Source organism: Callithrix jacchus, chromosome 19 (genome assembly GCF_049354715.1).
Source record: "Callithrix jacchus isolate 240 chromosome 19, calJac240_pri, whole genome shotgun sequence".
NCBI classification, from domain to species: Eukaryota; Metazoa; Chordata; class Mammalia; order Primates; family Cebidae; genus Callithrix; species Callithrix jacchus.
Window position 1 is genome coordinate 16,772,289 of NC_133520.1, and position 24,051 is coordinate 16,796,339.

Sequence of the window (24,051 nt, forward strand, 5' to 3'; positions counted from 1 at the left end):
AAGATGCTGGGGGTTCTGTGGGCCAGCACTTCCCACCGCCAGAGCCCAGACATACCCAATGTGGGGCTGAGAGGAAGCAGAGGCCTCAGTGGCCAAGGCAGTGTGCTTGATTCCTGAGGGGGCCACACCGTGCTCTCTGCTTCAAGGCAACCCCTGTCCACAGGTCAGTGTCCCTGTTGGAGTCTGACAGGGACTCAAAGTCCTGACAAAACTCAAAGGCTAATGTCTCCTACATCTGGAGAGGCCAAAACTGCCCTCGCCAGCCACACTGACACATACACCATTCAGACTGGAGGCTTGGGGCTTGGGGTCGGCTCCACAGAGTCCCACAGGGTCGCACAGGCGGTGATTGCACAGCGTGCTTGTGTGTACTTGCAGGCACACGCACATTCATGGGATGGAAGTCAGGGGCAGGAGGCAAAGGCAGGAAGCCATCAGCCCTTTCAGCCACAAAGGATCCACTCTCTAGGCAACTGGAGAAAGAGCTCCAGAATCCTGGACCTGCCCGAAGCAATCTCTGCATCCCACCAACCATGGCTCCAGGAGAGCACCAAGATCAACTGCAAGGCAGGCTGGGGAACCGCCTCACACACTCACACTCACTGTCTGCAAGCCCCGCACACCCACCCACACTCACCAACACAGTCTCACCTCCCACACACTCCCGCACATAGGTCATGCACACACTGCAGACACCGACACGTGTGTTCACACACGCCCCATGCTCACACGTGTTTTCATGCATACATTCACACATACACACTCACATGCACACACATACCCACACACACATTCACACCCCCACACTGGCTCACACACATGGCACACATACACATTCACAGCCACTCACGCAGACTCAGCAGAGGTCTGAGCCAAGGAGTGGCGCGGAGACAAGACCTTGTCCATTTATAGTTTCTGCGAGCGTAGAGGAAGTAGGGCTCTGCCCCCTCCCATCCTCTGAGGTGTTCAAGACAAGGGATGTGGAGAAATACCCAGGACGGCTTCCCTGCACCAGCAGTGAGGTGCCCAGCATTGGCGGGCTGGCCTGGGCCACCCCCAGAAAGGTCTCATCAGCTGCCTTTCTCCCACTTTGTCAAGGATGCCCTGAGCCTGCACTGCTGCGCCTGCCCCTGGGGGCTCAGGGCAGGGCTGGACATCACCGTAGTGGCCCCTCTGGTCAGGGCGTGGAATTGCTAGGGAGGGAGAGGCGGTGCTGGGGAAGGGGAAACACTACTTCTCAGGAGCTTATGAAAAGCGCATAAATGGAAAGAGCTTCGCAAGTTGCTGCTCTTTTCTTGAAGACAATTCTGTCTTCCCCACAAGGCCTCTGGGAGCCATATCCCTGTGTCCTCTGTATGATCAGTCCTGCCCCTGCCCCAGTATTAGCCCACAGAAGTTCTTCCAGCCTGATCAGCTAGAGACCCTGAGCCCCCAAGGGGTTTGACATAGGAAACCTACCTACCCATCTTCCTGGAGCCTCCCCAGAGCCCCCCATGAGCACAGTGTTGTGAACTTCAGGTGAGGTTGAGGGCTCTGGCACCAGGAGCAGCAGGTGCTCCTGGGTGGGCTGTGAGGCAGCTGGGCCTCCGGGTCCCGGCATCTACCCTCCAGACCATTTATTTCCTCAAGCTCTTCCAACTCATCCATCCTGGCATGTCCAGGCCACACTTCACTCAGGCCCTTCTGTGCTCAGGCCCAGCAGCCATGGCCCTACAGACAGCACCCCTGTATTCTATGCGGTCCCTGGATGCTCACAGGGATACAGCAGCGCTAGCTCAGATCCTCCTTGTCTGAGCCCATCCTCCCATTGTTCCTGCCTGACTGTGTTCTTGCCAAGTGCTGCCCCAGGGAGCTGGTCGGGGGAGACTCCGATAGCTTCTTCATACACCCTGGAGGCAGCCAGTTCCTCTTCTGGATTCCTGGCTATGACTCCACAGAACTCAGAGTCTACACCTCCAGCCCAGCAATAAAAGCAAATAGGCTGCAGCTTGCTCATCTATTTATATTCCTATTGTCATTTCCCCTGCAACTGTCCCCCCCCCCCCACTCAGTAACTTTCTATAACCTTCTTTGGAGAGTCTAAAAACATGGACTCTGAAGCCACGCTGTCTGGGTATGAATCCTGTCTCTGCCTTTTACTAGGTGCTTCAGTTTTCTCATCTATAAAATGGTAATGAAAATAGTACCTACCTCTGAGGGCCACTATGAGGATTCAATCATTAATATGTCTTTTTTCTTTTTTTTTTGAGATGGAGTCTTGCTCTGTCACCCAGGCTGGAGTGCAGTGGCACGATCTCGGCTCACTGCAATCTCCGCCACCCAGGTTCAAGTGATTCTCCTGCCTCAGCCTCCTGAGTAGCTGGGATTACAGGCACCCGCCACTGTGCTCAGCTAATTTCTGGTATTTTTGGTAGAGACAGTGTTTCACCATCTTGGCCAGGCTGGTCTTGAACTCCTGACCTCATGATCCACCTGCCTCAGCCTCCCAAAGTACTGGGATTACAGGCATGAGCCACTGCACCTGGCAATCATTAATATGTCTTAAGTGTCTTACGGCCTCTGTTCTAAAAGCAAACACTAGATGAGTGACTGCTGTTATTACTTACAGACGTAAAAGTAACCAATAGAAGAATCGCAAAATATCATCGAAATAGCCAGGTGGGTGGAGGAGTGTGGCGGGGAGTGCTGGTGGTGAGCTGGGTTCCTAGTCTTCCAAGCCATGGCACTGGTGGCCCCTGTGGATGACAGACCAATGTGCGCTGCTTTAGGCACGCCATTTGAAGCTGTGGAAGGGACCTTCGGTGGAGCTAAATCCAGAAAAGATGATTCCCTCTGGAGGTGGGACTCGGGGTGCCAGGGGCAGAGTTCTCATTTTAGGCCCTCTGTGCTGTTTGATTTTCTCCCATATATATAACTTGTATGCTTTTAAAATAAGTAGTCTTTTAGTTTTAAAGAAGTTGCTGACAAAGCCTGCCAGGGCCGGTCGTATGCTGGAGTGGGCTCCCATCAGCTCATGATTTGAGAATCCATAGTCCATTCTGGAAGTATTTACACCAAGGGAATCAGCAAATGCTACAAGTCAGGGCTTTCTATTCAGAGACTTGTTTTCTTAGCACATCATTAGAAAAGCCAGTTATCCCCGTGGTAACTTAATCCTTGTGATACCTCCTGCTTAAAACTCCAGATTAGAAGGATGGCGAGTCCCTCTTGTGGTCTGTGTTCATCCTGAAACTCCACTGGACATAAAATTTCATCCTTCTGCTCTTCAGGGTGCTTCTGGTCAGCCTGAACCTCTGAGAATTCTGGCATGGCCAATTGAGCCAAGGTGTCATCCTACTTTCTGCTCCTGTCATAGTAACAGAGATTTGGGACACTAGGCGACATTTATTCATTTATCCAAAATACTCATATTGAGCATCTGTCACTTATCAGGTGCACTAGACCGAGGGAGCCCTAGTCCCAGTCACATACCCCTTAGGGCTGCCTTCTGCCTCATTGGTAGAGCAAAGGCCCTAGAAACTTCGTAGCAGCTGCAAAGTGATGCTGCCTCCGGAACATGGGAATCACCTGGGCTTGTTAAACGCAGACGGCTGGGCCCTACCCCACCTCCCACTCAGTTTCTGATTCAGTAGAAATCACAGGTGGGGCCAGAAAATGGCACATTTCTCACAAGTTTCCAGGTGATGGTGATGCTGGTGGTTTGGGGACTGCACTTTAAGAACTGCCATTCTAGAAATTCCAAACAGACCACGATTCTTCAAGGCAGGAGAGACCAATGAGAGGAGGTTTGTATTTCTACCCTTGAGCTAATTTACTTAATGACTGTCTCTTGGCTTAATTACTTCCCTTAGCCAGTGAAAGTGTGGGTTGAAGGCAGTTTCTTGATGTGGACTACAAACACACTTGTGAAAATGCACACACATTTGTATTGACTCGATGGCAATTCCAGGCTTCAGCTACAATCCCTCCAGGTCTTTAGCACTGTGGTTAAGTATGTGAGGTCTGCAGTCTCGAACCCTAAACTTCAGTCCCAGCCCTGCCACTTGCCAGCTGTCAGACTCTTGGCAAATCCTCCACTCTCTCTGAGCTGTCATTTCTTCAACTGTTGGCTAATAATGGTATCAACCTCACAGGATTGTTCTGGGGCATCTGCTGAAGGGGACAAGGCATGGAAGGTGCTCAGTACTCAGAACATCCCCAGCACCTGGAGGCCAGCATTAGTCGTGACAGAAGTGACAGTACCGTTGCTTCCGATCTGTGTTTCTAACTAAATATTAATATTTGTACTAGAGGTGGTTTGGTGGAGGTGATATTCTATTTTTAATGTGTACTCTGTGTCCATCACCAGACTAATATTTGGGGGTTAGGGTGGTCAACTCCTTCCTTCCTCTGTGTGCGCTAACCATGCTCTATTCCCAGGGGATTCTCCATCCAGTGCATGAGACCGAAGGAAGAGAGAGAACTTGGAGAACTCAGTTATTCCAGCTCCATTGCTGCAGAGAATTACAGAGATGTCTGGCTCGGAAATTTCCTTTCTCTGAAATAGCTATTTAAAAAAAAAAAGGATGGAAGAAATTTAGTTTGTGTATGTTTGTGCATTTTTTACTGTCTATTCCCACTCATCACATATACTGTCAAAAGAGGTTTTAAAAGGTACATGTTGTAAATTCTGTGTGGTTAAGGGCTATGTCTGTGCCATATGCCACTGAATCCCCAATGTTAAGCGTATTGCCTGGTTTTCAGTGTATGGACTGCCATTCAATGTGTGCTAGGTAGCTTGAATGAATACTGACCCAAGGAAAGACATAGAAGCTTGAGGAAGAAAAGAAGAAATGATGAATACTTGAAACTCTATTTCTACAGCTGGTGATGAGGAGCTCCTGAAAAACAGAACTGAAGCAGTAGCTAAAAGCAATGGGTGTAGGCACTTGCTGCCAGGTGGTCTGTAATCCTGAGCTAAGTCAGGACCTCCCAGTGAAAGCCACCACAGCTGCCAGTGGCCCAAGGCCCACAGAACCACTCCTCCTTCCCACAAATGCCGTTTCTGTCTTCACTCTTGCTGTTTCCTGGATCTAGGATTGCCAGATTTAGCAAACCAAAATACAGAATGTCCAGTTAAATTTAAATTTCAGATAAATAATGAACACCTTTTTAGTATAAGCATGTCTCATGCAATATTTGGAACATGTACTAAAATTGTTTTACTGTTCCTCTGAAGCTTAAATTTACTTGGACAATCTGTATTTCTTCTGGCGACTCTGCCTGGGCCCAGAGTACCCTCTTCAGCTTGTCCACTGGGGAAGCTCCTCATCCCTTCCTCTGATCCTCCACTCCACCCCAGGCAGAACGCACCATTCTAGCCTGTGTGGTCCACCTTGTATGCGGTCATCACACACAGATGGCCATCTCCCTCCTGTGTCCCCCCCTGCGTCTCCTACCCATGGGAAAACCTGTCGCTTAACACCCCCAGGACATAGAAGGGCGAGTACTGAGAAAAGGGATGAGAAAAAGTCAAACATGTAGAGAGGATAAAGAGAGCAAGTCTCAGAATTTGTAGGCACGTCCTGCTTTTGATGGGCTGCCCCACTTACATGATTCTTTGTAGATTCTCTGAATGGTGGCTTACTAAAAATCAGCAGCAACTGTCTTCCCCAGCAACTCAGGCCATCATTCAGGGTTATATCATCCCAAACCTATAAGCATTCTCTACCCCACGATGGTCTCAACCTCCTAATCGATTTGATTAAGCAGAATACACTCAATGGGCACAAAACAGTGGAAAGAATGAATAAAATCTAGTATTTGACAGCAAACAGCGTGACTGTAGTCAAGAAGAACTGAATTGTACATTTTAAAAGAACTAAAAGTGTGTAATTAGCTTGTTTGTAACACAAAGGATAAACTCTAGGGGAAGGGTCCCCATCTACCCTGTGTTATTACACATGTATCCCTGGATCGAAATTTATCATATACCGTATATATATATACGTATATATATATAAATACGTATATATATATCACATATATATATATATGTGTGGTATATATATATATATAAATACCAACTCTGTATTCACGGAAGTTGAAAAACAAAAATTAGGCCTGGCATGCTGGCTCACGCCTGCAATCCCAGCGCTTTGGAAGGCTGAGGCAGGTGGATCACTTGAGGTCAGCAATTCAAGACCAGCCTGGCCAACATGGTAAAACTCCATCTCTACTAAAAATACAAAACTTAGCCAGGCATGGCGGCGCACTCCTGTAGTCCCAGCTACACAGGAAGCTGAGGCATGAGAATCACCTGAACCTGGGGGACAGAGGCTGCAGTGAGCCAAGATCGTCCACTTCACTCCAGCCAGGCAACCCTGTCTCAAAAAAAATAATAAAATATAAATTTTAAAAAAAGAAATACACTCAATGGAAAGAAAAAGGAGGGCCAAGGACATAAATCTCAAGTGATTTTGTCATAAGAGAATTTGGGAAGTAGGGGAGTAGCTGATGGGGAGACCACGGGCTGTGCCCATTCTCACATCTTCAGAATGCCAGAGGGAGTCGTGTGGCCACAGGCTACCCTTCTCAACGGGTTTCACAGGAATCCAGACTGGGATGAGTTCCTGCAGAGAGAGGGCTGCAGGCACCCTCCCTACACTGCCTGTCTCATGAGTTCACCTCCGGAAGAACAAGGCTAGGGCATCACCACTGTAGGGGGCCCCAGGGCAGAGAGGCTGCCAGCTTACCTCCACAGCCCTGGAGCCACACCCTGCAGCCACAACTAATGGCCCAGAAGCCAGTGTGTGACCAAGCCGCCTTAACTCTGCACTGGGCAGCTGCTAGAAGAGACAGCAGCCAGGCTTCCTAGCCAAAGGCCGGCCCCAGGACCCTCTCAGTGCCTGGTCAATATCGCTGAGGTTGCCCCCTCAGCCCTGGGCTACTGTGGAGCTGGAGGCAGTTTCCAGAAGCAACCCTAGTCAGATACCTGACTCCCAAGCCCCTGCACACCCAGGTTCCTGTACCTCCTCAAGCCTGCCCAGCCATTGACCCTGGTCCTTCGGCTGCCGGGGCTCTGTGTACCCCACCCCCACCCGAGCTGAGAATCCAGAGCCAGACCCTTCTAGACCAGGGATCTCAGCTGTCGGGGCTCCAACCAAGGGATTGCTGGGTTTGGACCCAGCGAAGGATGTAGTTAAAAGGGGAGCCCTCCAGAGGCATTGGGGAGTGGGGAGGGAGTCAAAATGATCTTCCTGGCCCAGAGCCAGAGAAGTCTCATAAATGTCTGTGGGGGTGGAGCGTGGCTGGAGGGCAAGGAGAGGAGAGTGGAGGGGGTGAGATAAGATGGCTGTGTGGTGTAATTACATGCCAAAGTTCCCCAGCAGTGCCAAGGGTGTGAGGCTTTGCTCTTGGAGCTACTGTAATTATATCCCGAATGGAAATAATAATAGTAATTTCCTGATACATGTTGCCACTAGAGGCGGGCTGTTGAAAGAGTGGGAAGAGGAAAAGAAGCACCTCTTCTTCCAGGCCAGCCTGTCACTCTCCCAGATCTGTGTTTCTAGGCCCAGTCAACCCAGCTTCTTTCATACTGTTTCCTCCACTGCAGTTGAGGAGACTTTCAGGGTGCAGGGGTAGGGGCGGCAAGAGAGGAAGTTATCTACACGGTCCTAAGCACTCGCTGGAGGATCCAGAGGCAGGAGGTAGGTTCTCTGGCCCCATCAGGAAAGGGAGCTGTGAGCTAAGCCCTTTGTGCTTTTTCTTGATCTTCCTTGGGATAGGGCTGGCTGGGTCATGGCTACTGCCTGTGAGTCCAAATCAGAGGAGGCAGCTCTCGCCCGCGAGCGTGAACCCCAGCTTCATCCTCTGCATCCTTTCATCCTCTCCTAACCCCAGACAGAGAGCCAATGCCAAGAAGAGAAGCAGAGGAGGCTAAGCAGAGACAGCAGGCAGACCCTTGTCCCGAAACTTTAGTGATTGTACTTGCTCCTGGGTTGGGAGGTCAAGGCAGAGGCCAGGAAGGCTCAGCCAGAAAGCCCGGGGAAGACACACACACATAAAATGGAAGTCAGCATCAAATCCTTGACTTTTGGTCAATCTCACAGCCAAGCCTCCTTGCAACTGAGACGTCACCACTGGGCAGGGGAAAGGGAAGATTAAGAGAGGGAAGGGCTAGGCGTTGTGTCTCACACCCGTAATCCCAGCAAGGGAAAGGGAAGATTAAGAGAGGGAAGGGCTAGGCGTTGTGTCTCACACCCGTAATCCCAGCAAGGGAAAGGGAAGATTAAGAGAGGGAAGGGCTAGGCGTTGTGTCTCACACCCGTAATCCCAGCAAGGGAAAGGGAAGATTAAGAGAGGGAAGGGCTAGGCGTTGTGTCTCACACCCGTAATCCCAGCAAGGGAAGGGGAGATTAAGAAAGGGAAGGGCTAGGCATTGTGTCTCACAGCCATAATCCCAGCAAGGGAAAGGGAGGGAAGGGCTAGGCGTTGTGTCTCACACCCATAATCCCATCAAGGGAAAGGGAAGATTAAGAGAGGGAAGGGCTAGGCGTTGTGTTTCACACCCGTAATCCCAGCAAGGGAAAGGGAAGATTAAGAGAGGGAAGGGCTAGGCGTTGTGTCTCACACCCATAATCCCAGCAAGGGAAAGGGAAGATTAAGAGAGGGAAGGGCTAGGCGTTGTGTCTCACACCCGTAATCCCAGCAAGGGAAAGGGAAGATTAAGGGAGGAAAGGGCTAGGCGTTGTGTCTCACACCCGTAATCCCAGCAAGGGAAAGGGAAGATTAAGAGAGGGAAGGGCTAGGCGTTGTGTCTCACACCCGTAATCCCAGCAAGGGAAAGGGAAGATTAAGAGAGGGAAGGGCTAGGCGTTGTGTCTCACACCCATAATCCCAGCAAGGGAAGGGGAGATTAAGAGAGGGAAGGGCTAGGCGTTGTGTCTCACACCCGTAATCCCAGCAAGGGAAAGGGAGGGAAGGGCTAGGCGTTGTGTCTCACACCCATAATCCCAGCAAGGGAAAGGGAAGATTAAGAGAGGGAAGGGCTAGGCGTTGTGTCTCACACCCATAATCCCAGCAAGGGAAAGGGAAGATTAAGAGAGGGAAGGGCTAGGCGTTGTGTTTCACACCTGTAATCCCAGCAAGGGAAAGGGAAGATTAAGAGAGGGAAGGGCTAGGCGTTGTGTCTCACACCCGTAATCCCAGCAAGGGAAAGGGAAGATTAAGAGAGGGAAGGGCTAGGCGTTGTGTCTCACACCCGTAATCCCAGCAAGGGAAGGGAAGATTAAGAGAGGGAAGGGCTAGGCGTTGTGTCTCACACCCGTAATCCCAGCAAGGGAAAGGGAAGATTAAGGGAGGAAAGGGCTAGGCGTTGTGTCTCACACCCGTAATCCCAGCAAGGGAAAGGGAGGGAAGGGCTAGGCGTTGTGTCTCACACCCATAATCCCAGCAAGGGAAAGGGAAGATTAAGAGAGGGAAGGGCTAGGCGTTGTGTCTCACACCCATAATCCCAGCAAGGGAAAGGGAAGATTAAGAGAGGGAAGGGCTAGGCGTTGTGTTTCACACCTGTAATCCCAGCAAGGGAAAGGGAAGATTAAGAGAGGGAAGGGCTAGGCGTTGTGTCTCACACCCGTAATCCCAGCAAGGGAAAGGGAAGATTAAGAGAGGGAAGGGCTAGGCGTTGTGTCTCACACCCGTAATCCCAGCAAGGGAAGGGAAGATTAAGAGAGGGAAGGGCTAGGCGTTGTGTCTCACACCCGTAATCCCAGCAAGGGAAAGGGAAGATTAAGAGAGGGAAGGGCTAGGCGTTGTGTCTCACACCCGTAATCCCAGCAAGGGAAAGGGAAGATTAAGAGAGGGAAGGGCTAGGCGTTGTGTCTCACACCCGTAATCCCAGCAAGGGAAGGGGAGATTAAGAGAGGGAAGGGCTAGGCGTTGTGTCTCACACCCGTAATCCCAGCAAGGGAAAGGGAGGGAAGGGCTAGGCGTTGTGTCTCACACCCATAATCCCAGCAAGGGAAAGGGAAGATTAAGAGAGGGAAGGGCTAGGCATTGTGTCTCACACCCATAATCCCAGCAAGGGAAAGGGAAGATTAAGAGAGGGAAGGGCTAGGCGTTGTGTCTCACACCTGTAATCCCAGCAAGGCAAAGGGAAGATTAAGAGAGGAAAGGGCTAGGCATTGTGTCTCACACCCATAATCCCAGCAAGGGAAAGGGAAGATTAAGAGAGGGAAGGGCTAGGCGTTGTGTTTCACACCCGTAATCCCAGCAAGGGAAAGGGAAGATTAAGAGAGGGAAGGGCTAGGCATTGTGTCTCACACCCGTAATCCCAGCAAGGGAAAGGGAAGATTAAGAGAGGGAAGGGCTAGGCGTTGTGTCTCACACCCGTAATCCCAGCAAGGGAAAGGGAAGATTAAGAGAGGGAAGGGCTAGGCGTTGTGTCTCACACCTGTAATCCCAGCAAGGGAAGGGAAGATTAAGAGAGGGAAGGGCTAGGCGTTGTGTCTCACACCCGTAATCCCAGCAAGGGAAAGGGAAGATTAAGAGAGGGAAGGGCTAGGCGTTGTGTCTCACACCTGTAATCCCAGTATTACAGGTTGGATTTTTGGGAGGCCAAGAGAGAAGGATCACTTGAATCTAGGAGTTCAAGACCAGTCTGGGCAACATAGAGAAACCTCGTGTCTATGAAAATTAGCTGTGCATGATGGTGCATGCCTGTAGTCCCAGCTACTTGGGAGGCTGAGGTCGGAGGATTGCTTGAGCCCCTGAAGTTGAGGGTACAGTGAGCCAAGATCACGCCACTACACTCCAGCCTGGGTGATGGAGCAAGACCCTGTCTCAGAAAGAAAGGAAGAAAAAAAGAAAGAAAGAAAGAGAGAGAGAGAGAAAGAAGGAAGGAAGACAGGAAGGGAGGAAGGAAGGAAGACGGGAAAGAAAGAAGGAAGGAAGGAAAGAGAAAGAAAGAAGGAAAGAAAGACGGGGGAGGGTGCCTAGCCTCAGGTCTTGGGACAACAATAACCGTAACAATCGCAGTACCCATGTTGAGGCCCAGGAAACGCATGCCAGGCACCGACCCTTTCCCTATATGATCTCATTAATCTTTACAACAGTCCTATACCATGAGTGTGATTATTAGACCTACTTTAACAATGAAGAGGGTGGGGCTTAAGGAAGTAAATCACTCACCCAAAGTCCCTCTGCCTTGCTGACTGGCTCCGGGTTACCCTCCTAGCATCTCTACTGCAACCCCTTCTGGGGACTCCAGCACTCAGTGAAGGCCATCTGTGGTCAGGGTCCAGGTTCATTCTCAGGGCACTCAGATGATGGCCCCAAGGGGAGGTGACAGAAAAGGGAGAGGGATGCCACTGGGCAGAGACCCCTTCACCCTGTGTGACTCTAGAAAATCAACTGACCCTCTGAGCCTCAGTTTCCTCACTTATAAAGGCAACATGATGATACATGTGCTTTAGAGATGGGGGTAAGGATCACAGGAGCTAGTGTATATAATTCAGCACCCGGTGCAAGGCTTCTGAAAGTCATCCCACTGCCTAGCCTCAGTCTCCCCACTTGAAAATGAGAGGAGGCTGGGTGCAGTGGCTCATGCCTATAATCCCAGCACTTTGGGAGGCCGATGTGGGTGGATCATCTGAGGTGAGGAGTTCATGACCAGCTTGACCAACATGGTGAAATTCCGTCTACTAAAAATACAAACTTAGCTGGGTGTAGTGACGCATGCCTACCATCCCAGCTACTCGGGAGGCTGAGGCAAGAGAATTGCTTGAACCCAGGAGGCGGAGGTTGCAGGGCACTCCAGCCTTGGGAGACAGAACAAGACACCATCTCAAACAAAAATAAAATGAGAGGAATGGCCTCCAAACCTCCAGTGCTCTGATGGGGAGAGAGGAGTTGACAGTGCAGCTTACTGAGGCTCCGCTACTGAATTCATTGGCAAATTTTGACCTTGGCCTTGGCAAGCATGCCTGCTGGGGGCCATGGGGCCTGTGGACAGAGGAGGACAGGAACAACAGTTTATAGCTCTGTTTTATGAAAGGAAGCAGCATTGGGCACAGTTCCTGGAGACTGTCCAGTAAGCTAATAGCTGGGGCACATCGTTGGCTTCAGGGGGAAAGCACAGCAGAGGTTTCGGTGTGAGCCCACCACAGAAACCACTGATAGTGCCCGATGCACAGCTCTATAACCACGCTCTCTCCCAGGGTTCACACGGTCCCCAGAGCCTTACTCAGGAAGGCCACTGCCAAGCGATGCATCTAAGCCCAGTGTATTTTCACGACTTGGAAATTCATGGTGGCCGCTCTGACACCCGCAGCCAGGTTTGTGGCTGCAGAGGCCTGGAAGGGACAGGGCACCCACCAGACTGGGGTGGGAAGGCTGCTAGTAGGGGTGAGCCAGGAGCTGCTCCAGGCTGCGGTGGTATCAAAGCCACCAGAGCCTCCCCCTCCCCAACCTGGCCACTGGTCAGTAGAGGCTAAAGGAAGCTACCCCACATCGCCTTCCCATTCCTCTTGTCATGGAGTTCCCCTTGGCAAGGGCCACCAACAGCACAGCCATCCCTTGCAGGGGGCACTGCCAGACAAAAGTGCTAATGGCTGCTAGAAGAAGGTGCTGCCAATGGAGTCTTATGCCAAGAAAGGTGCTGGCAGCCAAGGTACCCTTCGGGCACACCCCACGCAGTGGGGATTGTGGGTTCACCATCCTAAGATGTGAGTTTTCTGTGGTTTTCCCTAAGAAACCACAGGCTCTGTTACAGGCCTGGGATTATCCCCCCGTCCTGCTGCAGAGTCATGGGTCAGAGGAGGTTCTCTGAAAACACTCTCTCCCACCCCACCCAGAGGGAGCCATGTGGCCAGGTCCCTGAGGAAGACAGTGAGGGGCAGCCCTCGTAGAGCTGTGCTCCAAGGCATGGGCCCATCTCTGCGGCTGGGCAGGAGAGAAGGTCTCTGCTGGCAGCTCACTCAGCCCCACAGCGCCTTTCTCCCCACATGGGGAATGCAGCCAAGGCCGCAGGCTTGTGCCTGGCTGGAGAACGCTCAGTGCTGGCAGCATGCTTGAGAAGCTTGAGCTGTTCCCTCACCTCTATCTTGGGAAGCTTCCAGGGGAAGAGCTGGGCAGTTGGATTCGGGTTCGGAAGGTGAGGAGCTCAGCCATTGAGAGCTGGTGTCTCAGCCCAGCCACTTCCTACCTGTGACCTTGGGTGAGCCATCTGGCCTCACCAAGTCTCAGCTTTATCAACTGTGGATTGGGGTATGTCAGCCTGCAAGGATTAAATATCAATGCCTATCAAGCATCCCTAGTGCCTTAGCAGCCCACAGGGTAGGGCAGGAGGAGGGAGATGAAGAGATGAAGTCAGACAGGTCGGGAGGTCAGTGGATGGGAGACTAGACCCAGGAGATGTAGGAGAGACCATGAGCAGGACCAGTGAGAGCTGGGAGGTGCAGAGTGCACAGAAAGTCAGGGACGATCCTTCACTTGTTTAACACATATGTATTGAGTGCCAGCTGTGTAGCAGGCCATCTGGCAGGCTCTGAACACTTGAGTGAATGAGGTAGTGCCCCTGCTGTTGGAGCCACGGGCTCCATGATCCACTGGACCCATAGAAGATAGGCAGCTCTTACTTCCGGGTCCTTTTCCCCCCTGCACACATATCTCCCAGGGATATGATTCCTTTGGGATCAATGTATGAAAACTATTTCACTCAAAAACTGTCATGACCTCAACCTCTCCAGCGTCAATGTTTATTCCGTGGGCAGTTCCCACGGCAGAGCTAGAATGAGGGGCAAGAGCACGGGCAGCTGTGGCCCCCAGGGCTGCTAACACTTGTCCCTGGAGGGCCTTGTCTCTACTCATAAGGATCTGCTCCTCTCCTGGATACCCAACTCCCACCCCAAAATGCCCAGGGCCACAGACTGGAGAGCAGAGGGAGGAAACCCCCAGAGATCCAGGAACATGGCAGGAGAAAGAGCCCAAAGCTTGAAGACAAAGGCAGCATGGAAGACTGGGGAGAACTCTGGAGACCAAGAGAAGGGTTCTTGGTTGAAATCTGGGCTCTGCCACTGACAAGCTGTGTGACCCTGAGTGTATATACTCTCTGAGCCTCAGTTACTTCGCTGTCAGATGAGGAGAGCGCCTCCCATGGTAGCTGTAGGAGCTGAAACATCTGTGAGCGTGCAAGCCCCAGCATCAGGATCCAGCTCTTTACAAGTGGAATCAAGGGAAAGAAATTCGTACCTTCCTCCCTGAAGACACATGGAAGATTGGCTGCTGCCACAGGCATTCAGAGCCGATTTCCAGGGTGCTTGACCACTGCCAGGCCCGGCAGCCTGAGCTGGTCAATAGGGCTGGCCTCAAGAGTTCAAGACCCACCTGGGCAACCTAGTGAGACCCCATCTTTACAAAAAATTTAAAAATTACCCGGGCGAGTTCACATGCCTGTGGTCCCACTTTTAGGAGCAGGGAGGCTGAGCTGGGAGGGTCACTTGAGCCCACGAGGTCGAGACTGCAGTGAGCTAGGATGGCACCACACCACTGCACTGTGGCCTGAGTGACAGAGCAAGACCGTCTCAAAATAAATAGTAACTATAAGAAGGCTAGCCTAGCTTTTTGTGAGAGTGATTACCACCCTCCTCCAGGCTGCTGAACTTGCATTAAAAAATGGCTTCATATTTTGTCCCCAGGAACCTTAAGTCTGCAGAGCCCTTTTCAGTTTCAGTCTTTTCGCATTCACTACCAACACTGCAGATAGGCAGGTATTAAGCAACCCATTATACAGATGAGGAAATCGAGGCCCAGAGCAGTTAGATAGTCCCAGGGTCACTCAGCCGGGGAAAATCCAAGAGTCGCGGTTCGGTTCAGGACATTTTCTACCGAATGGTGCCGTAGCTCGGAGGAGGACTTCCACTTACCAAACTCCAGCTCATCCATCAGTGGAGGCAGATGGAGACATGCAAGAGCCCTGGGAAGGCTTATAATTTGGTTCTCCGTCTCTGCATATCCACACAGCATTTATTCAGAGTCAGTATGTGGAAACCCAGTTTTTCCTTTCAATAAAAGCCTTTCTAGGCCCGGTGTGGTGGCTCACATCTGTAATCCCAACACTTTTGGAGGCCAAGGTGAGCAGATCATGAGGTCAGGAGATTGAGACCGTCCTGGCCAACATGGTGAAACCATGTCTCTACTAAAAATACAAAAATTAACTGGGGGTGGTCTTGCTCCCCTATAGTCCCAGCTACTCGGGAGGCTGAGGCAGGAGAATTGTTTGAACCCGGGAGGTAGATATTGTAGTGAGCTGAGACTGTGCCACTGCACTCCAGCCTGGGCAACAGAGAGACTCCGTCTCAAAAAAAAAGTCTTTTTTTAATTTTTGTATTTTTAGTAGAGACGGGGTTTCACCACATTGGCCAGGATGGTCTCTATCTCCTGACCTTGTGATGTGCCTGCCTCGGCCTCCCAAAGTGTTGGGATTACAGGCGTGAGCCATAGCACCCAGTCAATAAAAGTCTTTCTTTAAAGGTGAAAATAAGGGATTTAGGACATATATTGGCTATAACAAAACATTTTAACCTAATCAAATTTGTCTTTCTTTTCTGTTTTTCCACCATTCATAAGGTTAGTCACATACAAATCAGGAAAGAATTAACTCACATAGGTAGAGTTACAAAGTCTTGCTTTAAAATTGCTACAAAACATAGTTAAATTTTTTTCCAGCAGCATTCACATCGGCAAAATAATTCCCACTTTTCTGTGGCTCTGTTCATTTTTTATTTCTTCTTAAGTTTTTTAAACTGGGCAACTTCTCGGAAGATGCATCAATTAGGCGGCTCATAGCTCTAAGAACCTAAACCTCAATTCAACAATGAAGTAACTCATTGCTTCATTACAGATCCACATATCCGGATCTGGGAGGGCCAGCTTCAAAGCAGTTCAGTCCAGTGGCCCAGCAATCCATGCAGCAGTGTTTTCCTTCAAGCCTTGCTTCATGCACAGGCTGGCTCATCTCAGAGGAGCAGAGTTAAAATTAAAAGCAGAATTAAAAAGAATTTAAGCTGCAGCCCAAAAAGGTGGAGGTAATGCCTTTGTCCATCAGTGGATAAATGGATAAACAACATGTGATGTATACAGCCGGGTGTGGTGGTGTGTGCCTGCAGTCCCTGCTGCTCCAGAGGCTGAGGCAGGAGGATCACTTGTGCCAGGAGTTCAAGACCAGCCTGGGCAATATGATGAGCTTCCATCTCAAAAAAAAAAAAAAAAAGTGGTTAAATGATAAATGTTATGTTTATGTTTTTTAAAAAAATGGCTATAGTAGCCCCAGAATTGCTACCACATCCCACTGAAGAGAAAGACTCTGTTTTAAGGGAAAGGACACTTCTTTCCCAGATACCACTAACAAGCAACCCTCTCATTAGGGTCATATCTCTCACTCCTGAATCATTCATTTGTCCAGGAAGCGTGCTCTGCACTGCTGGGCTCAGGTCCAGGTGTCTGCCCCAATCACTGAGACTAAAGGCCTGCGATGACCTTTAGACCCATCAGGCCAACCCCACTGAAGGAGTAGAGTCAACCTCCCCTGCACCATCGAGATAGGGGCTCTGGGGGAGTCAGAGGAGATGGAGTTTTGTTCTTGTCCCCCAGATTGGAGTGCAATGGCACAATCTTGGCTCACTGCAACCCCTGCCTCCTGGGTTCAAGCGATTCCCCTGTCCCAACCTCCAGAGTAACTGGAATTACAGGCATGCACCACCATGCCCAGCTAATTTTGTATTTTTAGTAGAGACAGGGTTTCTCCATGTTAGTCAGGCTGGTCTCAAACTCCCGACCTCAGGTGATACACCTGCGTCAGCCTCCCAAAGTGCTGGGATTACAGCCTTGAGCCACTGCACCCAGCAATTTTTTTCTTTAAAGACAGAGTCTCACTCTGTCACCCAGGCTTCACCAGTGGTACAATCATAACTCATGGCAGCCTCCAATTCCTGGACTCAAGCGATCCTCTTGTCTCACCCTCCTGAGGAGCTGGAAGTACAGGCGCATGTCATCATGCCAGGCTAATATTTTTTTTTATTTTTTGTAGAGACAGTGAATAGGGAAAACTCTCTCTGTGTTTTTTGTCAACTGTTACACCACAACAATCATCAACACAAAAGAAGACTTCTATGACCAAATGTGTGGGGTTTTCTTCCCCAAACACCAAGTGGCGGACACCAGCTGTGTGTCCTCATTCAGTCCCAACACTATCTGTCCAGAGACAGTGTCAGATCTACAAGTTGAGGGCTCAGACCCCCAAGACCGCCCTCCACACCAGTCACAAGCCTAGTCTCCAGAGCTTCTGACTGACCAGCTTCAAGTTGGGGTTCCCACGGCTCCCACATTGGGTTCGATTAATTTTCTGGAGCGGCTCACAGAACTTAGGGAAACTGGTTTATTACAAAGGATATTGCAAAGCATACCAATGAAGAGGTGCATAGGGCAAGGTGTCAGGGACGGGGTGCAGAGCTGCCATGCTCTCCCTGGGTGCTGCACTCCGAGAACCTCCCTGTGTTCAGCTATCCAGATGGAAGTTCCCTGAACCCTGTCCTCTTGGGCTTTCATGGAAGCTCCATTACATCAGCATTCGTTCCCCCAGGGCACAGGGTGGGACCCTCTCTTGGGAGATTCTTATAATTCACAATCAGGCCAGGTGCGGTGGCTTTCGCCTGTAATCCCAGCATTTTGGGAGGCAGGTGGATCACAAGGACAGGAGTTGGAGACCAGCCTGACTAACATGGTAAAACTCCATCTCTACTAAAAATATGAAAATCAGCCGGGCATGGTGGCAGGTGCCTGTAATCCCAGCTACTCAGGAGGCTGAGGCAGGAGAATAGTTTGAACCCGGGAGGCGGAAGTTGCACTGAGCTGAGATTGCTCCACTGCACTCCAACCTGAGGGACAGAGTGAGACTCTGTCTAAAAAAAAAAAAATTAACAGTCAGAAAGGTGAGGGAATATTAGAGCGAAAAGAGGGTGGGAGAAGGTCAGGGGTTGAGCCCTAATGCACCCAATATTCTAACAAAAGACTGAAACAAGGGCTATGGGAGCTATGAGCCAGGGCTATGGGAGCTGGACGAAAACCAATCTACTTCATAACACCACACGAGGTCTCCCTATGTTGCCCAGGCTGGTCTCAAACTGGCCTCAAGCAATCCTGCCGCCTTGGCATCCCAAAGTGTGGGGATTGCAGACATTAACCACCAAACCCAATCCATCAAAGTGTTTTAAATTCAGCTACTAAACCATTTATTTCCTGGAAACAGCTCCAGTCATGGCACGGGTCACTTCAGGAAAAGTTGTACCAGGCAGCCTGTGAGAATATTTTCGGCAGAATTGAGTGGACCAGGGACAAATATATATTTTATTCCTACTCAATGGCTGTGTTTTCTTTGGCAGAAACTACACCAAGTTTCACAACACAGTTGAGAAGAGACATGCATAGAAACTGAGTTATCTGGTTCCACACTCGCTCCAGTGATGCCTGAGCCCCGGTATAGATCAGCATGCCAGGAAGCAGCCCGCTGGACCCACCCCGATCATGGCTCTGAACACTGTTTTTCATGCTTTTTTCAGGCTGATTTCTGCCTGCCTCAGCCCTGGCCATGGCTGACAAGGGACCCTGGGGCACTGGAGCAGAGAGACCTGCTGGTTCTTGGGGTTTCTTGCAAGACAGGACTCTACATCCTCTCTTGGGGACTTACTGATCTGTCAGTATGACATAAACTTCTGACTCCATGGGTCTGTGAGTCAGTTGTCTTTAAAGGGAAATAGGAGTGATGAAAACTTGAAGGGTGATGATTGGATATAAGCTCAGAGGTGAAGGAGGGAATTCCTCAGGTCAACTTTAGCAGATTGATCCACTGAGTCTGCCAAGAGACAGGCAGCTTGGGGGTTAAACCCAAGCACTTGGGAATCAGATGTGTGAATCTGAATCTCAGCCTCTCGGCTGGCTGTGTAATCTCAGGCAAGTGACTTTTCTGTTCTGTAAATCAGGCTGATAATAGGGGAACCTCTCTCACAGGGCTGCTACAAACATTGCATGAGATCTTGCTCAACAAATGTCAGCTGTTGGCTCCAGAGTTTAATACCTCTGATCACTACAAGCTTTGAAGGCAAGATAAAATAACTTGAACATGTGAGGGCCAGGAGGCCTTGGTGAAAAGCAAGCCTGCCAGGAGATAATGCCCGGCTGGCTCAGGATTCTTGGTGCTTGTTGACCGCTGGGTGCTTCAGAGCAGAACTCATCAAAGCCACTGTATTGGGATGGGTGGAGGGGAGGATTAGGAAGGGGGCAGGAAGACTGTCCTTCCTTCTACTAAAAGTTACTGGCAAAAGAATGAGAATTAACCAGGCCTGGAAAAGTAATTTAGGTATTAGAACTTTGAACTCTTTTTAAAAAACAAAAACAGCTGTATTGGGATAAAATTGACAAATGAAAATTGTGTATGTTTAAGGTGTACAACTTGGTGTTTTGATATATGTAAACATTATGACATGATCACTGCCATCAAGCTTATTAACATATCCATCACCTCACACAATCACCATTTTCTTCTTTGTGTGTGAGAGAGAGACGAGAACACATAAGATCTATCCTCCTGGGCCAGGTGCAGTGGCTCATGCCTGTAATCCCAGCACTTTGGGAGGCCGAGGCAGGTGGATCACAAGGTCAGGAGTTTGAGACCAGCCTGACCAAAACAGTGAAACCCCATCTCTACAAAAAATACAAAATTTAGCCGGGGGTGGTGGCATGTGCCTGTAGTCCCAGCTACTTAGGAGGCTGAGGCAGGGGAATCATTTGAACCCAGGAGGCGGAGGTTGCAGTGAGCGAAGATCATGCCACTGCACGCCAACCTGGGCAACAGAGTGAGACTCCATCTCAAAAAAAAAAATCCTCTCAGCAAACTTTCCGTATATAATACAGAATTGTTAACTATAGTCTCCACGCTGTACAGTACATCCCCACAACTTATTCATATTGTGTAACTGAAACTTTGAACCCTTCAACCAACATGTCCCCATCTTCCCTCCCCTCAGCCCCTGGCAATTCTACTCTGCTTCTATGAGTTCGACTCTTTTAGATTTCACGTATAAGTGAAATCATATGGTAATTGTTTTTCTGTATCTGGCTTATTTCACTTAACATAAAGTCCTCCAGGTTCATCCATGTTGCCACAAACGTCAGGATTTTTTAAGGCTGAATAATACTACATTGTATGTATATACCGCATTTTTAAAATCCATATGTCCATTGAGGTACATTTGAACGGTCTACCCTCCTAACGAAGACCAACCCTTTAGACCAACTGAGCTGTTGGAAAATGGCCAAAGTTGCTGCGAAGCCCCTGGCTAAATCCTTCTCATCCCGAGACTCTGTTTCAGCATCACCTCCCCAGGGAGGTCTGGGCTGGATTCCACCCCCAGGTTCACCCACGCAGCACTTTGCGTTGTTAAAAGAAAAACTTCAGCCAAATTAAATTTAAAGGAGTTTAATTGAGCCATGAACGATTCGCCAACTTGGCAGCCCCACATCACAGCAGATTCAGAGACTCCAGTGCAGCCACGTGGTGGAAGAAAAACTATGGACAGAAAGAGGAAAGTGACATACAGAAAATGGAAGTGAGGTACAGAAACAGCCGGACTGGTTACAGCTCGGCGTTTGCCTTATTTGAACATGATTTGAACAGTTGGCTACATTTGATTGGCCAAAACTCAGTGACTGGCGCAGATGCAGGCGACGGTCAGTTTACACCTCCACTTATTAGAGCTCACGACCTACAGAGAAACCGTTCGGCCGAACTTAAATATGTAAAGAGGCGGCTTTAGGCTAAACTTGATTTTACAGCATATTCCCATCAAAAACTCATCATACATGTATTTTATATTTATATATTGCAGCAAATCTTCATTGAGTGCCTACCATGCACGGTTACTTGTTTATTGTCTGTCTTCACACTGGACTCCCTAAGTCAGGGCAACATGTTGCCACCACTGGCTCCTTGGTGCCCTGCACCGGGCCTCGGCCATGGAGCCTCTCCATCCGGTGAACATTGATATCATTCAGTGAATGTCAGAAGCCCCGAAGTGTCATGATTCCACAGCATCATCACAGCTAACATGTATTTGGTGTTTACTATGTACCAGGAATGGCATAGGTGTTGTCTAGTTAATTCACTCAACAACTCTGTGAAATGGAGTTTCCCTTCTCACTTGTTTTTTAGTTTAAAAAAAAAAAATTGTAGAGATGGGGGTCTCATCATATTGTTCAGGCTGGTCTCGAACTCCTGGGCTCAAGTGATCCTCCCGCCTTGGCCTCCCACAATGTTGGGATGACAGACATAAGCCACCATGCCCAGATCCTTTCCCACTTTTGCATCTCTAAGCTGTCACCTTGCTGACCCACACACAGCTGTGGGTGAAATCCAGTGGCTCAGCAGCTGTGGGCTAATAGCCACATGCACTGCTTCTCCTGCATAAAGAAAAATTTATTGTTTTGAACCCTTGACTTAGCTTAGAAAACAAAAACAGTAGGCTCCAATTTTCCATGTTTTTAAGGTATGGTCTCCTGGATGGATCCTGAGACAGCTTTCATCTCTAGGGTCAATTAGGATCTGGGCATTGCTCATGCGAAGATAAGAGACTCTGAAACACGCAAATCAAATGCCCCATTTTTGGCTTCCTTGGGAACAGGTGGAGACTGGGATGGGATGGAATGGAAAATTACAGAGAAGCAAATAGCCCACCCAAGAAAGGGTGAGCCTTCCTGCCTTCACCACCTCTGGCCACTAGAGTAGATCAGATAAAGGGACTAGGAGAAGGAAAGAATCGGGTGGGGGTAAAAGCAGCGGTCTTAATAAACTTAACTCTCAGAAATAAATGTAGAGTTCAGATTCCACCTGAGTTTCCAATGTCCTCAGTGGCAGTCAGGGACCACCAACCAGGGAGCGGGTGTGAGAACTCAGCTTGGTTCTAGAGCCTTTGTAAACTCATGCTTGCTATTTCAGTGATCACTTACCTGGTTCTCCAGAGGAAACCCAACCCAGGGAAGCAGGGAGGAGAAGCCTGTGTTGGAGGCAGAAGAGGGGAGGTCAGCGTTTCACCTTCGGCCACGTCCTAGCCAGAGAGGGGAGTGACAGCTTTCTCAAGGAGAGGAAACTGGGAAGATCCCTGGGACCTGATCAAGGATGCAAGGCAAGGGAGCACAAGGGGCCTTTGGGCTGAGAAGGGCCTGGAGGGTTGCAGTGGCTGGGCCCAGGGGTAGGCTCAATAATGACCCAGAGCTAAGGCTGCAGAGGTGCCTGGCTCAGGAGTCTGGTGGATGTGGGTGTGTTTCCGTCCACCCCCAGCTAGCAATTCACTAGCTGTGTGACTATCCTCTATCTCCAAGCCTCAGTTTCCTCACCTGTGAAATGGAGATAATCCAGTAATTGTGATGAGAAAATGTGAGAAAATGCATGTCTGCAGCTATTACAGGGTCTGCCCTGGAGTAAAATCTCCATGAATGCTGGCTGTCCTATGGCCTCCCCCACGTGTCCACTCTGCTGGAAGGCTTTCCTCACTGTCTCCCTCATAAGCAAAGCCAAGGTCAAGGCTGCAACCCATGGTGAGAGCAGGGAGAGCTTGTGGGAAGTTCCTTGCCACAGCACCTCCCACGCCTCTGAATGGTGAGCCTCTCTCCTGGGTATGGGCTAACATCCATGGACTCAGAGGCCCAGAAAGTGTGAGACACGCCAAGGCTCGGCCCCTGGACGTCTGTTTCCTGGCACCCCTGAGCAGCCTGGGACACAGGTTGCCGTGGTGAGATACCCCGTGGTCAGCATCCTAGGCCTTGGCATTTTGCGGGCTGCTGGTGTGAGCTCCACCTCTCCCTGCACAGAATTTGCCAGCCTCACAGCATTCCTGCCAGCCCAGCCTGCTCCCAGACCCTACCAAGTTTGACCCAGGCAGCCTGTGCATTCCCATTTTGTGTACCTTGTCCTGCCCAGAGGCACCAACTGCTGAGGGGAGCGTGAGGTCCTTGGAAAGGAGGTGCCCGAGCAGGCTGCTGTGCTGGGAGCCCTCAGCCTCTTCTGCGCTCGGGCCACCCGGAGCCCTGCATCCTGCCCCAAGCGGGCTGCCTGCCCGCTTCTCGCGTCTCATTTACTTATTGCTGTTTGTTTGGGAGGCTTCTGGGAAGCAAGCCTCCACCTGAGGGAATCTTTGGCTCTGGGGACTTGTGACACCTGAGACTTTGAACTTTCAAGAAAACCTAAGACTGGCCGCTTATGTTTTCGGCCGCTTCCCCAGGTATGGGGACAAATGTCGCTGCAGTGCCATGGGCTTGCAGCACGCCCCTCCTCCTCCTCTCCAAAGCAGCTAAGACAGAGCTCATGGACAAGGATCTGCCTGAAGCAGCCGCCATCTGGGGGTTGATGGCTGCCTGGTCTCTTGCTCTATCTGAAAAAAGAAATCATAAGCATTTCAAATTTCTCTTATAATTCATTTGGATTTGTTTTCATGTGAAAGTAATGTCGAGGGGAAAATTAGTCAATTGTGCACATGTTCTCGTGATGACCTATTAGCAGAAGCCACAGATTTACCCCAGTTTGAGAAACAAGGATGAGAAGTATCTTTTGCAGGTCAGGTGTGGTGGCTCACTTCTGTAATCCTAAGACTTTGGGAGGCCTAGGCAGGTGGATCCCCTGAGGTTGGGAGTTCAAGACCAGCCTGGCCAACATGGTAAAACCCTATCTCTACTGAAAAAAAAAAAAATTAACCTGGCATGGTAGCATGTGCCTGTAGTCCCAGCTACTCAGGAGGCTGAGGCAGGGGGGGATTGCTTGAACCCGGGAGGCAGAGGTTACAGTGAGCTAAGATTGTGCCACTGCACTCCAACAAGACTCTGACAAAAATAAAAGAGTGTCTTTTGTAAAACCTCTGCTCAATAATTGACTTTTAAATGCACAAATTATCTGGAAATACACCAATATTTACTTTTTTTTAGAGAGAGAGACAAGGTCTTGCTCTGTTGCTCAGGCTGGAGTGCAGTGGC